Below are 16,843 nucleotides of genomic sequence, written 5' to 3' on the forward strand. Positions count from 1 at the left end.
CCACTTTGAATTTTTGGTCATGTCCTTTGGATTGACTAATGCCCCCGCAGCTTTTATGGATCTCATGAACCGAGTGTTTAAACCATATCTTGATATGTTTGTGATTGTATTCATAGATGATATTCTGGTCTACTCCAAGAATGAAAAGGAGCACGCCTATCATCTTAGAGTCGTTTTGCAAACCTTAAGGGACCAGGTATTATATGCAAAGTTCTCTAATTTTGAATTTTGGCTTGCATCAGTGGCCTTCTTAGGCCACATTATATCTGGAGATGGTATTCAGGTTGATGCTCAGAAAATTGAGGCAGTAAAGAGTTGGCCCAGACCCACATCCCCGACAGAGATAAGGAGCTTCTTGGGTTTGGCTGGCTATTATCGAAGGTTCGTAGAGGGATTCTCATCCATATCATCACCATTGACTAAGCTGACTCAAAAGAAGGCTAAGTTCCAATGGTCCGAGGCTTGTGAGGAGAGTTTCCAGAAATTGAAGACCAAGCTAACCACTGCTCCTATTCTAACTTTGCCCGATGGAACAGAGGGTTTTGTGATCTATTGTGATGCATCCAGAATTGGTTTGGGTTGTGTGTTGATGCAAAGGGGGAAGGTGATAGCCTATGCTTCAAGATAGCTTAAGCTTCATGAGAGGAATTACCCAACTCATGACCTTGAGCTGGTAGCTGTGGTGTTTGCGCTTAAAATCTGGCGCCACTACTTGTATGGAGTTCATATCGATGTATTCACCGATCACAAGAGCTTGCAATACGTATTTAGCCAGAAGGAACTCAACCTGAGGCAAAGGAGATGGCTTGAGCTACTCAAGGACTATGATATGAGCATCCTCTACTATCCAGGTAAAGCTAATGTTGTTGCTGATGCTCTTAGCAGGTTTTCTATGGGTAGCACTGCCCACGTGGAGGAAGGAAGGAGAGAATTGGCGAAGGAGGTACACAGATTAGCCCGATTGGGAGTTCATCTGGAAGAGAACAATGAAGGCGGAGTTACTATTCAGGATGGGTCTACGTCCTCACTTGTGGCAGAGGTAAAGGAGAAGCAAGACCGAGATCCCATCCTTCTCCAATTGAAGGGAGATGTTCACAAACACGAGGTAATGGTTTTCACCAAAGGGGGAGATGGTGTGTTGAGGTACCAAAATAGATTATGTGTGCCAGATGTCGATGATGTTCGAGAGAGGATTATGGCCGAAGCGCATAGTTCCAGGTACTCCGTTCATCCAGGCTCCACAAAAATGTATCATGACTTGAAGGAAATCTATTGGTGGAGTGGGATAAAGAAGGATATCGCGGAATTTGTTTCCAAGTGCCCGAATTGCCAACAGGTGAAGGTTGAGCATCAAAGGCCATGTGGTTTAGCCCAAAACATAGAAATTCCAGAATGGAAGTGGGACATGATCAACATAGACTTTATTACATGCTTGCCGAAGTCCCGAAAGCAACATGATTCCATTTGGGTGATTGTGGATAGAATGACGAAATCAGCTCACTTCTTGGCGGTTAAGACTACTGATACCGCAGAAGATTATGCAAAGTTGTATATACAGGAGGTCGTCATATTGCATGGGGTCCCTTTGTCTATCATCTCAGACAGAGGAGCTCAATTCACTTCCCAATTTTGGAAATCTTTTCAGAAGGGATTAGGTTTGAGAATGAACTTGAGTACAGCCTTCCATCCCCAGACAGATGGCCAAACAGAGCGCACCATCCAGACATTGGAAGATATGTTGAGGGAATGTGTGCTTGACTTCAAGGGAAATTGGGATGATCACTTACCTCTCATAGAGTTTGCATACAACAATAGCTATCATGCAAGCATTCAAATGGCCCCTTATGAAGCTTTGTATGGGAGGAGGTGTAGGTCTCCCATTGGGTGGTTTGAAGTTGGTGAAGCCGAGTTGATTGGGCCTGACCTTGTTTATCAAGACATGGAAAAGGTGTGAATTATTCGAGAGAGGCTAAAGACAGTCCAAAGTCGCCAAAAATCTTACACCGATGTGAGGAGGAGAGACTTGGAGTTTGAGGTGGATGATTGGGTGTATTTGAGAGTGTCACCCATGAAGGGTGTCATGAGGTTTGGAAAGAAGGGGAAGCTTAGTCCTCGATATATTGGTCCTTACCAGATCTTGAGGCGGATTGGGAGTGTTGCTTATGAGTTGGAGTTGCCTTCAGAGCTAGCCTCTATTCATCCGGTATTCCACGTTTTGATGTTGAAAAAGTGCTTGGGCGATCCCTCGTTGGTAGTCCCCATTGATAGCATTGGAATTAAGGATAGCTTGTCTTATGAAGAGGTTCCGGTCCAAATTCTTGATCGCCAAGTTCGCAAACTGAGGAACAAAGTAGTCGCCTCAGTCAAAGTCCTGTGGATAAACCAATTTGTTGAGGAAGCCACATGGGAAGCGGAGGAAGCCATGAAATCTAAATATCCCCATCTATTCGTGCCTACCGAGGAGAATGTTGAAGGTAATGACCATTTCCTTGACTTGAATTCACTTGTGCCTTCTTGAGTCTTGATTGATAATTGATTGAGAATTTGACTGATTGAATGACTAAGTTTTGATTGTGATTTGCACCCCGAGTCTATTCTTGATTTCTCGTCATTCGAGGACGAATGATCCCAAGGGGGAGATAATGTAACACCTCTAAAATTTCTCCAAAGATTCGAACCCTTCTTGTGTTCGAGAGGGATCGAACCTGAGTATCTTGAAATATATTCGTGAGTTAAGATGAGTCTTTGAGGGACTGAGCAGTGTTAGAGGTAATGTGGGGTCACCAAGGACCCCTAGGACCGAGTTAAGCCCAAAAGATCCGTCGTGGCTAAGTTTAGGATGAGTTTGTATCACGGTCGACTTTTGACGACCCTATCTTTTGAAAGATGTCAATCTAGGTGGCCCACGACCTATCAAATTAAGGGTCGTCGAGTCTTCTTTCCAACGCCACCAAGAATGTGAATTTTGGAGTTTGGAGTCAAAAGATATGACGATCCTAAGATGAACTAGCACGGCAGGAATTTCATTTTTAGCCTGGGCTGCAACTGCTGGGGAAATGGCCTTGGCGCTATAAGGGCGCGACGTGCCACTATCGCGCCAGGTACATTTTTGCCTATTTTTTAGAACTTTTGAGAAGGGGCAATTTGGGAATTGCCCCAAATTATATATGTATCACCCTAGACTATTTTGGGATCATTTCTTCAGCCCCCACTCTCTCTCTCTAAAAGCCCTAGAAACCTCTTCTCTCTCTCTCTCTTCTTCTTCCTCTCCAAATCCTTTCCCAACAAGAAGAGTTCGTGGAGCTTCAAGATTTGAGTCCTCCATTGAAGACCCAACACCAAGGTTTTTTTCAAATCTTCTCTAAGGTATGTAAGTGTTACACCCCGCACTTTTGAGCTCGGAACATCTTCTTAAGTTCCTTAAACACGATCATGTGAGCCGGATAAGCTACGACACTATCAAACAACTCTAAGGAAAGAAGATTGTGATACCTCGCGAGAAGGGAGGTTGGAGATAGAGTCATAAGAATCCGGAAAGAGTTGGAGGCTAAGAAATGAGTCGTAGGACTCGATTTACCTACGTAAGACACTAAGTTAAGAGTCTTATACACTTAAGTTGCTTAAGGATATACCAAGCTTACGTAGTGCGGATTACATGAGCTCTTAAAATAAGACGAGAGGACAAACCTACGAAAGGGAGGAAAAACTAGTTTTCGAACTTATGAAAGCAAAGCAAGCAGGTGACAAGAAGGTAGGTGACACACCTAGGTGGGACCCACACTGCCACATGGCAGCATGTGACTGGCCGAATAAGTTGAGGTGGCACCCTAGGAGGCTGCCACGTGTCACCCTAGGGGGCTGCCACGTGGCACCTTCTAAAAAGGTGTATATATATGCATTATGTGACTCTTAACTTGTTCATTATCCAAAAATCAGCCAAGGAAGTTGAGAGAAAACGTGAGAGAGAGAGAAAGCTAGGCAGCCACGGATTGAAGAACCCGTTTTTAAAGAGGACTGCTTTTACTAATACTATCATAACTCCTTCTGTATAGTTCCGTTTCAAGTGATTCAAGATGTTTTGGAAAGCTATTTCATAGGGATATAACTTTAGTGTAGCCACTGAAACCCAGTTTTTCTTTTATCATCTCGAGAAAGGGTGATGAAGTATGGGGTAGGTGCTGCCCAGATTTCGTTTATGAAATCCTACACAGACTGCTGTTGGTATTTTGGGCATATCTCTTTGTACAAAATTGCTGTAGGGATGATTATAAATGGTATGCGACCTTGAGACACATGTCTATAACTTTCATTGAGAACACAAATCCTGTTTCCGTCAATTAGCCCTTCGAAACTAAGGGACAATACGAGACAGTAACCTGCCCAGAATTCACGTTTTGACAACTTTGGTGAATTTTGACCAATTTCGGGTGAGGTAAGGTCTTACCTTCTAATTTGAAGTTTATGGTATTGTTATAAGGTGTATTAAACACCTTTTAGGCTGCTGGAAGTGTAAAAATGTCATAGCAATGTTTAACGTTCGAAGCAATCCAAATTATAGTCGTTATAGTCGAATTGTTGTCGAAGTGAAGTGTTGTTAGTGTGAGTGGTTGTTGCAGGGGTGTGAGGTGTGGTTGCAGGGCCTAAATGTGTTTTAAAGTGGTTTATGGTGCTGCTGGTTGAAGCCACATGACCCCTCGTTGTGTATAATTAAAGGCGTTACAAAATAAAGGCTAGACGCCCTATTGTGATATCGTATTTTTGAATAAGTCGTTTGAAGTTTATGTTGTATATTGTTGTTGCGAATTGCTTAAACATATGCTGCAGGTTGTTGTTGTTGGTTGGCTGTAGGTCTTAGGGACCTAATTGGAAATCCGGATAGGGCACATTGTAGGGGAGGTGCTGCCCGATTTTCGTTAACATCCTAACTAGTTAAGGAACTAGTCGAGAAGGCGAGCGAAGGGATGAATGTTATAAATACTCGTGGTTAGTCTAAGTTGCTGAAAAGTCCAAGGTTGTTAATACTTATATTACTTCCATGTTAAATAGGTTTCGAGGACAACGATGTGGATGTGATTAAGAGAAGTCCATACAAGGTATGTGAAGCTTTCCTTTGGCGTGTTTTTGGAATAGATATGTAGAACTATTCTTCTTTTCTTTTGGCATGTCTTAGATATAAGTTATAAATGATATGTATATGATATTTGGGATTCAATCCATTCGTAAAGCCCTGAGTATGAGTCGAAACTCTTGTTTACTTTTTGGTATTAGAACTTCTGCAATAGCTGAGTCATTGCCTTGTTGTCTTCTATGTGATGAAAACTAGTACATGTAAAGCCTATTTCTTCTTTCCTTTGGAGTGGCTTAACTTTAAGTGAAATGGTATATGATATAGGTTTAGAGGTAATTCCATTTATGAGCTCTGAATGTAACTCGTGACTTGTAGTCACTCCTGAACATCAAGAGTCTGAAAGTAGTCAAACTGATATTCTCGAGCCTGCTATATAATGAATAGTAAATAGAGGTAATAGCTCCTCTTTTTAGAGGCTCTGAAATGATAAATGCCGTTGATTGCATGAGTTGATTCTTTGACTAGATAAATTGTGTTTCTGATTGCATAGACTATATTTCTGATTGCATAAATTATGTGGCATTATTTTGATGCATGTTTGTGATCCCTGAAGCCCCAACTGATGTAAGCCCTAATGACATCTAAAGGGATACCTCAGATAATTACTCCCCCAGTCTTCAGGTGACGGTTCACTTGACTGTTTCATCGAGTCTTAGATAATGACTTAGTTGCATATGGTTTCTCACTATTCTACTCGTGCATACTGTAACCCATCCTTCCTCGAATCCCACGATGGGCCGGGATATGTTATCGTACACAGTGTTACTACTTCTTTCACCGCGTCCCGGGCCGGATGTGTATAGTTCCACGCACGAGGAGACGATGTCGTACGTGAAGTGTGATATATGTTATATGTTATGACGATACGATTATTCACCGAGTCCCGGGTCGGCTGTAATATGATAGTATATGCGGTGAAATAAGGAAGGAACACCGAGTCCCTTCTTAGAGGGCCGGGTACATATGTATATTATGATGGTACGCTATAGACGTACACCACTCCATTCACCGAGTCCCTCACAAAAGGGCCAGATACTTTATGTAGGCATGCATATGAGATTAAAGCAATACATTGTGACCCTGAGCCCCGCAGTGAATCGGGTGTGATACGATGATATACATGATAAGATGATACCGTATACGATGGTATGATACCGTATACGATGATATGATAAAATGAAATGCATTATGATATGATGATATATGATTATGAAGAAGTGATTATAACACCGAGTTCACTAGATGGCCGGGCACAGCATATGATGATGTGTATGATTTACGTGTCCTAAGTTGCAGGTACAGTAATTCATTTAGTTATTATACTTGTTCCCTGCATCCCTATTTCAGTTATGATCTCAGTTATGATGTGTTATGCTTTACATACTCAGTACATATATCGTACTGACCCCCCTTTTCTCGGGGGGCTGCGTTTCATGCCCGCAGGTACAAATGTTTATTCTGGAGATCCATCAGCATAGGAGTTCCTCTCAGCTGTGTTGGAAGTGCTTCACTATTCTGGAGCCTAAATTTTGATGCTGGTCACTTAATGTATATATTTGTACATTCAGGGGTACGGCGGGGGTCTTATCCCGCCATATGTTACTGTTACTATTCTTAGAGGTCTGTAGACATATGTATATGTGGGTTGTTTGTGAGTTAGTTTTGATGTTGCCTATTCGATATGTTGTGAATGTTTTTGTTATAGCAGCCTTGTCGGCTCACATGCCCTTTCATGATATGATACAAATGAAAGAGGCTACATGTACATGAAAAAGTTTTAAACTATTGGGGTTTTTGTATATAGTATCACATCACACACGGTTCAACTTAAGTGTAGTTGATAAATACGCATAAAAGGGTCCAGGTCGGACCCCAGTTGCGGCCTACGGGGTTGGGTCGTGACAGTAAGGCTATCTAAAACATGGGTTGAGTCCACCCATGTGCCCTACTCTTGCTTTGAGGTTAGATGTTCATGAAAATAGAGTTTCTTGGTATGGTTTATGCTTGTATGAACTTTGTCCCCTATGTATTTGATTCTATATGTGTTGATGTTGTTGAGCCAAGGAGTTCCTAAATTGAGCCTTTATGTGAGTATGAGTCGATGAAGATGAAGTTGTTAAATATGTTTTATTAATCTCCTTAACTATGTGGATTATGATGAAAGAGGTTATTTTCCTAAGAAATGTTACCTATTATAAAGTGTGATTTAAAGTCTTGAGTTGTGATGAGTCTCAAGGATTTTTCAAATGGATAGAGTAAATGATTGGTTATGTCTTTATGTTGCTATAATTGTGCATTTAAATTTCGTTTGAAGAGATGATTCAGATTGATCGGATAGTACGATTGGAAGAGGTACGATTGTGATAGAGTTTATGAGTTGACAAGGTTGTAATTAGACTTGTCGATATGAGTTGATCGAGTTGACTGGATGGAGTTTTATGAGCATGGAGTCTTGGGAGGAGTATCGAGCACCGAATTGGGCAAGAGTATAGTCCATACTCGAACCCAATACCTGTGTTGCCAAACGTAGGGGGGATTGAACCGTTAAAGTCGGATGCTTCCTCGAGAATTTTTTTCCTGACATTATAGGACTTGGCTGGATTGGATCCATGATTGATTGACTCGTTCATGCCCTGGCAAAGTATGAACAGATGCGGCAACAACGTCGGTTTATTGTACTTTTACTGGCTCATAAGTGATGGTTGTCGGTTAAGAGAAACTCCCAAATAGGTCTTGATAGTACTCTGAGTCAGATTGAGTTGAATTGTATGTGATTGGTCCCGTCTAAATCATATTCTTGTTTAGACTTAGGACATTTGATTGAGTTGTTATTCCTCTTGAGTTGAGCTCCCCGATTTGATAAATTCTTCCTTGATGTTCGTTGTATTCAGCCATTTTACATACTCGTACATTCCATGTACTGACGCCATGTGGCCTGCATCGTTTTATGATGCAGAGACAGGTACTAGAGATCATCAACCGGCGCTCCATTGAAGATCCACATACACTTCCAGCTAGTTGGTGAGTCCTCCTAGTTCCAGGAGGATATTGAGCCTCCTTGTAAAGTTTTGTTGTCATTTCTTTTATTGTGATTGTTGGTAGCCATGGACTTGTCATTGGCACCTTTTAGAATTGGATAGAGGCTTCATAGACCGGAGTGTGGGGAGGTTGAACGGTTAAATTCGAGGAGTCTTATTATTTTTGTTATTGAGTTGATGAATGTTTGGCTTTCGGTCCTCATATTGCGAATAGTATTTCATTAATTGAGTTTCCGCTAAGAGAATGTGATTGAATGAATGTGTGACTGGACCAGGTGGTTCGCTCGGAGGTCAGAAATGGCTTTCGGGTGCCGGTTACGTCTAGGGTACCCTCCTGGGGCGTGACAATAGCGAAACTGACCCAAACATAATTGAACACGCCCATCCTGTGTAGTAGTTGATATGAAAGGACTGAAGGTCTAAGTGTAGCTATGTTGACTGTTGTAATTAAGATTTACCTTGTGAAACTATATATTGCTCCTGAAATGATAAATTAATAATGTGTTCCTGTGTATGCCTGTTCGGATTATGTTATAGGTGCTAGATGCCTCCGCATAGTTGTCACAACCCCGACTCGCCGTGACTGGCACCCACTCTAACTCTCCGATGAGAGAATCATTCTAACAGCCCAACAACAATAATCATAATGTGTACACAAGCTTAAAGATGCGAAAGTAGATTTAAATCAATGGTAGGTTTAAATCAAAGATAAGTGATGTATTCCGATAAACTCAGAAAACTAATTAGTTATAACCTCAAATGTGCGGAATTAAACACCCCTAGGAACTGAAAGTCGTCCGTACCAAAACTCAAAACTAACAAGTATAGAACAGGAGTACAACTCCAAATAGGAGCCAGTAATAAATATAAACATTGTCTGAACACCTAAGCCTTGAAAAAGAAAAGGACTAGAGCAATGATAAAGTCCACGGCAGCCTGAAAAAATAGCTTACCCTTGAACTCAAAGACACGATCACTGTCACGCCCCGGGAGAGTACCCTAGACGTGGCCGGCACTCGAAAGCCATTTCTGGCCTTCAAGCGAACCACCTGGTCCAATAACACTTTCATTCATTCACATTCTATCAGCGAAAGACTCAATCATAAGGATACTATTTATAATTTAGGGCCAAAGGCCAAACAAATACTCAATCAATAACTAGCTAGAATAAAACTAGTCAAAATGAACAATTTAGCATTTTCATACTCTAGTCTATGAAGCCTCTATCAACAATCCAGGAGGTGCCAATGACAAGTCCATGGCTACCAAAAATCAAAATAAGGGAAATAAATCAAAACTATAAAGATAATCTCGATATCCTTCAGAAACTGGAAGGACTCACCAACTAGCTGAAAGTGAAAAGATCTTCAATGGTGCATCGGTTGATGATCTCTAGTACCTGTCTCTGCATCATAAAACGACGCAGGCCAAATGGCGTCAGTACATAGAATGTACGAGTATGTAAAATGGCCGAATGAAACAAACATCAAGGAAGAATCAAATCAACTCGAAATCTCAACTCAAGAGAAAGAACAACTCGATCAAATGTCCTAAGTCTAAACAAGAATATGGCTTAGACGGGACCAATCACATATAATTCAACCCAATCCGACTCGGAGTACTATCAAGACCTATATGGGAGTTTCTCTTATCTGAAAATCATCACTTATGAGCCAGTGATAGTACAACAAGCCGACGTTGTTGCCACGTCCGTTCATACCTTGCCAGGGTATGAATGAATCAATCAATCATGGATCTATATCCAACCAAGTCCAATCATGTCAGGACAATTATTTGGAAAGCATCCAACTTTAACGGTTCAATCCCCTTCTATGTTTGGTGACATAGTTATTGGATTTGAGTTATTTCTTACTCTTACCCAATTCGGTGCTCGATACTCCTCCCAAGACTCAATGCTCATAAAACTCCATCCAATCAACTCAATCTAATCATATCGACAAGTCTCATTTTGAACCTTGTCAAATCCTCAATTCTATCACAATCAAATCTCTTCCAATCATACTATCCGATCAATCTCAATCATATCTTTCAAGAGTAGTTTAAATATGCATTTATAACATCATACAAGTCTATCCAATCATTCCTCTATTCATTTAGTAAATCTTTCCGGAACTCATCAAGACTCCAAGGTTCTAAATCAACCATTTAAGGAAATCAACATATTTAAGAAAGTTAACATATTTAAAATAATCAACATATTTAAGAAAATAAACAAAGTATGTTTAATAACTCATATAAATCAACTCCTACTAACATGAAGAATTTAGCAATTTCTCGACTCAACAACATCAACATAACAAAAATTAAGTTAATAGATGAAAGGACTCATTTGGACATAAGCCTATCAAGAAACTCCATTCTTATGAACATTTAACCTCAAAGAAGGTGTAGGGAACATGGGTGGACTCAACCCATGCTTTGAGTAGCCTTACATACCTTGGTGAAGACTTTGAAGGAACCTTGATGTTAGGTCTTCAATGGAAAACTTGAATCTTAGAAATTCTTGAAGGCAATCCTTTTTGGAGATGGATTGAGGAAGAAAAGAGGATGAGGATTAGGGCTTTTTGGGAGAGGCAATGGACTGAAAAGAAATGGTCCAAAAATATGACCAAATCAGTGTATATATAATTAGGGAAAATGTTCAATTTGCCCTTTCTCAAAAATCTGGAAAAATGGGCTAAAACCCTCTTAGCGCTATAGTGGCGCGCCACGCCACTGCATCGCCAAGTCAAATATAGGCATAAACCCTGCACATCTAATAGTGGCGCGTCACGCCAAGGACCAAACTACTGAGGCTTGTTCTTGGCGCTATAGTGGCGCGTCGCGCCCTTGCAGCGCCAAGCCTAAATTTTCTGAGTTCTGGAAAATAGGCTTAAAAACCCTGCATATCTAATAGTGGCGCATCGCGCCAAGGACCAAACTACTGAGGCTTGTTCCTGGCGCTATAGTGGTGCGTCGCGCCACTGCGGCGCCAAGTCCAGGTTTTCCTCAGTTATGGTCCAGGCCTGAAATTTCTACAGCACTAGTCCGTCGTAAGATAGTCATACCTTTTGACTCCGAACTCCAAAAATTACAATCTTAGTGGCATTGGAAAGAAGACTCAAAGACCTTTAATTCAATATGTCATGGGCTGCCTAGTTTGATATATTCAAAAAGATAAGGTCATTGGAAGTCGACCCTTATACAAACTCATTTGGAAACTTAGCCAAGACGAGTTCTTTGGACTTGACTTGGTTTTAGGGATCCCTTATGACCCTAAATCACATCCGACACTCTCCAATTTCTTAGGAATTGATCCTAACTCATGCATGCACTCTACAATCATCTAGTACGATCCTATACGTACACGAAGAACAGTCCAAATCTTAGTGAAAAATTTTGGGGGTGTTACAATCACTCCTCTAGATGAGGTCTCTCCGTATCCGGCTGAATATTTCCTGTACTCAACAAAAAGGCAAAGAAAGAGTAGTATTAGTATACAAAGACAACGGTGTACTGGTAGGATCACATGGTTAACCAGTAAGTGGATCATAGACAAGTAAATTCAATCTAATAGGCATATACATATATATAATAAGTCAACCACATCTCAATATCACATCTCAATGTCTGCCACATGCTATAATTTCACACAAGGGTCATCTCAAGGAACCTAAAAATAATCATTTTTTTGTCAGAACGTGACACCCGATCCAAGTATATGTCAGAACGTGACACTCGATCTAAATACGTGTCAAAATATGACACTCAATATAAATTATATGTCGGAATGTGACACCCAATCCCAAGATACTACAATCATAATAATATTCAATGCTTATAATATTTATACCACCAAGAACAGGTTCAACACAATAACAGGCCAGCAAGTGATCATTTCACACATAATCTAGCATGTTTCTCTATTCATATACACACATGCATATCATAAAGCAATTTAACAAGTATATGAAACACATACGGGAAACTAGACCATCACCTACCTCAAATTCAAGCTTTCTCAACATTACAATGCAAGAGTCTTCCCTTTATTGGTTTGTTCTTCTCTTTCTTGGTCTAGAAACATTAAATACATATCAAGGATCAATACAATGGCCTAACTATCAAGAAATATAACATAATTTCATTCCCTAGGCCAAACCCATGATCCGAATCTTATCCTAGGGTTATTTCCAACCATAGATTTTCAATTCAAACACTCCCCCAATAATTATCACCCATACTTCTAGTTTCTAGGAATCAAACTCTGATTCTAGATAGTAAAAACCTTATCTTAAGCATGGAAATCCATGAAAATCAATGGAAATTGCCCTAGGTGTGGAAATCCGTGAAAATCAACGGAAATTGCCCTAGGTCACCTCTTGGGTTTTTAAAAACTGATTCTTGCATAAAAGACCATTTCTGGTCTTTTTCACAATTTAAATCGCGACTGCCCCACTCTGGCGGGATAGATCCTGCTCTAGCGGCCTTACTTTGGCTGGAATAATCCCACTCTAGCGGGATATGCGGTAACAGTAAGCTTGGAGTTTGTTCTCCAAGCCTCCATTTCACAACACACCCATTTTCAAAGACGTACTAAAATATACCCTTTCACGCCAACTTCAATTTTAGAAGTTTTACTCACCCGAATGTGATTCTGCAAAGTCGTAAATGCTCCATATCATCTTGGCTATCAGCCTGTCAAATCAAATTATATATTTGATCTCCCAACATTCACGTGATCACCCTAGACTTCACTAGACTAAGTATTTATTCAAGTATGGCCTCAGCTCAAATTTTTATTGAAGTTACTATCCGAAGTTTTCTGGCCCAAAATTCTTCCCCATTGGCCTATCCCTAACGCCGGAGCAAGTCGTTATAATAGTAGTTATGAGGTTGTCGATAAACAAGTGGAAAGTAGCCAATGCATTATAAAGTGAGATTAATGACTTAATAGTCAGATATTGTTAATGCCTCGTGGGCACATGAGTTAAAATAGGGATCGGGAGGTTATTCGTAGTTTTTGCCTCTGGGAAGGCCGCCCTGGCGGGAGGAATACCACTATGGAGAGGCTGCCAAAGCGAGATAAGTCCCGCCATGGCAGGCCAGTATGGACCAAAGAGGAGCTTAGGTCCCTTAAATGTTTACCTTTTCCAAGTGAGATGTTAATTATCCTAGGTCCATATGTTGGTGTGAAAACTAAATATAGTAGACAGGTTAGACAGAGTTAGTAGTGGCCCATAGTTTGGAAACTCCTCTATATGATAGAAGGGCTAGGCCTTTGTCACGCTCCGGGAGGGTACCCTAGATGTGGTCGTCACTTGAAGACCATTGCTGGTCCTCAAGCGTACCACTTGGTCCAATCACACCTTTATTCAATCATATTTTATTAGTGGAAGACTCAACTCATAAGAATACTACTCATAAATAAGGCCAACCATCTATCCAATTAACAACTAGTAATAATGAAACTAGTCAAAATAAAACAAATCAGCATCATCAATACTCTAGTCTATGAAGCCTCTATCAACAATCTAAGAGGTGTCAATGGCAGGTCCATTGCTACCATAATTAAAATAAAGGAAAGTTAACTCAAAGCTGAAAAGATAACGGTTGTATCCTCCAAAAATGGGGAGAACTCACCAAATAGCTGAAAGCGAATAGATCCTCAACGATGCGCCTACTGATGATCTCTAGTACCTGTCTCTGCATCATGAAATGATCTAGGCCAAAATTGACGTCAATATGTGGAATGTACGAGTATGTAAAATGGCAGAATAAAACATGCATCGGGGTGGAACCAAATCAACTCAGAATCTCAACTCAGAAGAAGGAATAACTCAATTAAGATGTCCTAAGTCTAAACAAGAATATAATTTAGACAAGACCAATCATATATAATCTAATCCAATCCATTCCAATCCAACTCAGAGTACTATCAAGACCTATATGGGAGTTTCACTTATCCAACAACTATCACTTATGATCCAGGGATAGTACAACAAGCCAACGTTGTTGCCACGTCCATTCATACCTTTCCAGGGTAGAAATGAATCAACATTCATGGATCTATAACCAATTAAGTACTATCATGTTAAAGGACTTTGAGTCTTCATTTGGAGTTCAAAGTAAAATATTATGCTTATTTTACTGAGCACTGTCCGTGCTGAGCTGCCAGAGCGGGATCCGACTGTAAAGAAGATATCCTTTTATTATTTCATTCTTCTCCTAAGTGCCAAAATAGATGAGGGTTACCCTATAAATCCCCAAGAAGCTATTCTAGGGTTAGAGAGAAGGGGATAAAAGATTCCTAATGCAAGGATGGCTATAACCCATAGATTTCAGGCCTTCTCCATTGATTCTCCTTCCAAAAGTCAGGGATTGTGCTATAATCCTTCTATAATTTTTTGTAGCCCCGATAGACTAGGTTTTCTCAATTGAGTAGTTATAATTTTTTCCTATTGCTTAATATAATGTCGATTGACGGTAGATTTCATGTCTAGGCCTTCGGGCACGGAGTCTGGATGGTTAAATGATTGTCAATTATTATTTAGAGTGGGAATATATGTTGTAGGTAATGATTATTATGTGATTAGTGAAAAGACTCAATCTTTGAATGTTAATCTTGGTAAAACTATTAGAAGGCCAATGATTCTTGTGAGATTAAGTATAGACAATAACTGGGTCATAACGGAATCCTAAGACTTGGAGATTATAGGCTATTGATGCAAATAAGGATAGGTTTATACAATAATTGTGTGTTTATGCTGATTATTCTCTGTGAATTACTTGAGTAATGCGAGTCATGAAATAAAGGGCTAATGTGAATGACTTAGTGTTGATAGATATCATGCCATGAACCTATTTGATGGCATATAGCTGTATGTTATGATTTAGACTATATCATAGAGACTCTTAATAATGATTGAGTAATATTATGATGCCTACCATACATTTCGTTGTTATGGTTGGGTGAATGATATGTTATTGTGATTGGCCTATAATCCCAAGACCGTGAAATCTATAATATTGAACTTGTTCTACCAAAAATGGTGCCTTGAATGAAGAAGGCTTGATGAGATATTGTTAATGAAAGGAAGATAGAATGAAATTAATGAAATGACTAATTATGAACATTTGTATGCCATGAACCTGTTACTTGATTTTGAAAGTATGTGAAACATTCGTTGTGGACATGTGATTGTGGTTGTAATTATGATATTGGATTAGGTGTCGAGTACCGACATATATATTGGATGAGGTGTCACATTCTGACACATATATTGGATTGGGTGTCACGTTCTGACACATATATGGCTTGGATATGGGTTCCATGAGAGAACCATTGTGTGACTATTATCTGTGAATTGATCTTGACTATATGGTTGATGATAGAGAAACTGATCCAAATATAATTGAACACGCCCATCCTGTGTAGTAGTTGATATGAAAAGACCGAAGGTCCAAGTGTAGCTATGTTGACTTTGTAATTGATATTTATTTTGTAAAATTGTATATTGCTTCTGAAATGGTAAATTGATAATGTGTTCCTGTGTATGCCTGTTCGGATTATGTTATGGATGCTAGATGCCTCCGCATAGTAGTTATGTGGTTGTCGGTAAATAAGTGGAAAGTAGTCAATGCGTTGTGAAGTGAGATTAATGACTTAATAGTCAGGTATTGTTGATGTCCCGTGGGCACATGAGTTAAAATGGGAATTGGGAGGTTATTCGGAGTTTCTGTCTCCGAGAAAGCCGCCCTGGCGGAAGGAATTCCGATGTGGCGAGGCCGCCAGAGTGGGATAAGTTCCGCTATGATGGGCCAGTATGGACCAAAGAGAAGCTTAGGTCCCTTAAATATTTACCTCTTCTAACTGAGTTGTTAATTATCCTAGGTCCATGTGTTGGTGTGAAAACTAAATATAGTAGACGGGTTAGACAGAGTTAGTAGTAGCCCATAGTTTGGAAACTCCTCTATGTGATAGAAGGGCTAGGCCTTCATCTATATTAGAGTTGGCAACGGACCAAGTAGAAGGGATGAAAGTTAGGCTTGAACTACTTTAATGAGGTTAATGGGAATGATAATAGTTTGTGCATAAAGGTTTGACGAGTATATTTTCTTAAGAGCATGTTTTCTTCTTGTTAATTTCTTATTATTATGCGGTGAGTATCGGGTTGACCGATGATGCCTACCAATACGTGTTATTTGTACTGATACTACTCTTGCTATGCCACTTGGCATAGTCTGGTTGCAGGGTCAATGATGTTTCTTGGATGAAGATCAAGATGATTCTCCAACAGCTTCTACTCTTCCTTCCTTATGGTGGGAGTTGTTATATCGAAAAAAGACGGTTTGAAAATGATTAAATAAAGGAGAGATAATTTAAATAAATCATTTAAATGAAAACAAATGATCATAAAAATGGTCTCTCTTCAAAGGATTTAATTAAGTTAAACTAAACAATCAATGTTAGAATTAATACATAATAAATAAACATCATCAACTAATTAAATGAGAGTAAAGGCAAGGAAAATAATAGAAATTAGTGATGCCTAAAAAGAATCATTTTAGTTTTTTAAAAATATTAAATTACCCCAATTATATACAAACAAAAATATTTAAAAGTAGACGGGAAAAATTATATATGTACTCATATTTTTTGGATCAGCGTCGGCTT

The sequence above is a fragment of the Solanum dulcamara genome, chromosome 3, assembly GCF_947179165.1.
Source record: "Solanum dulcamara chromosome 3, daSolDulc1.2, whole genome shotgun sequence".
NCBI lineage: Eukaryota > Viridiplantae > Streptophyta > Magnoliopsida > Solanales > Solanaceae > Solanum > Solanum dulcamara.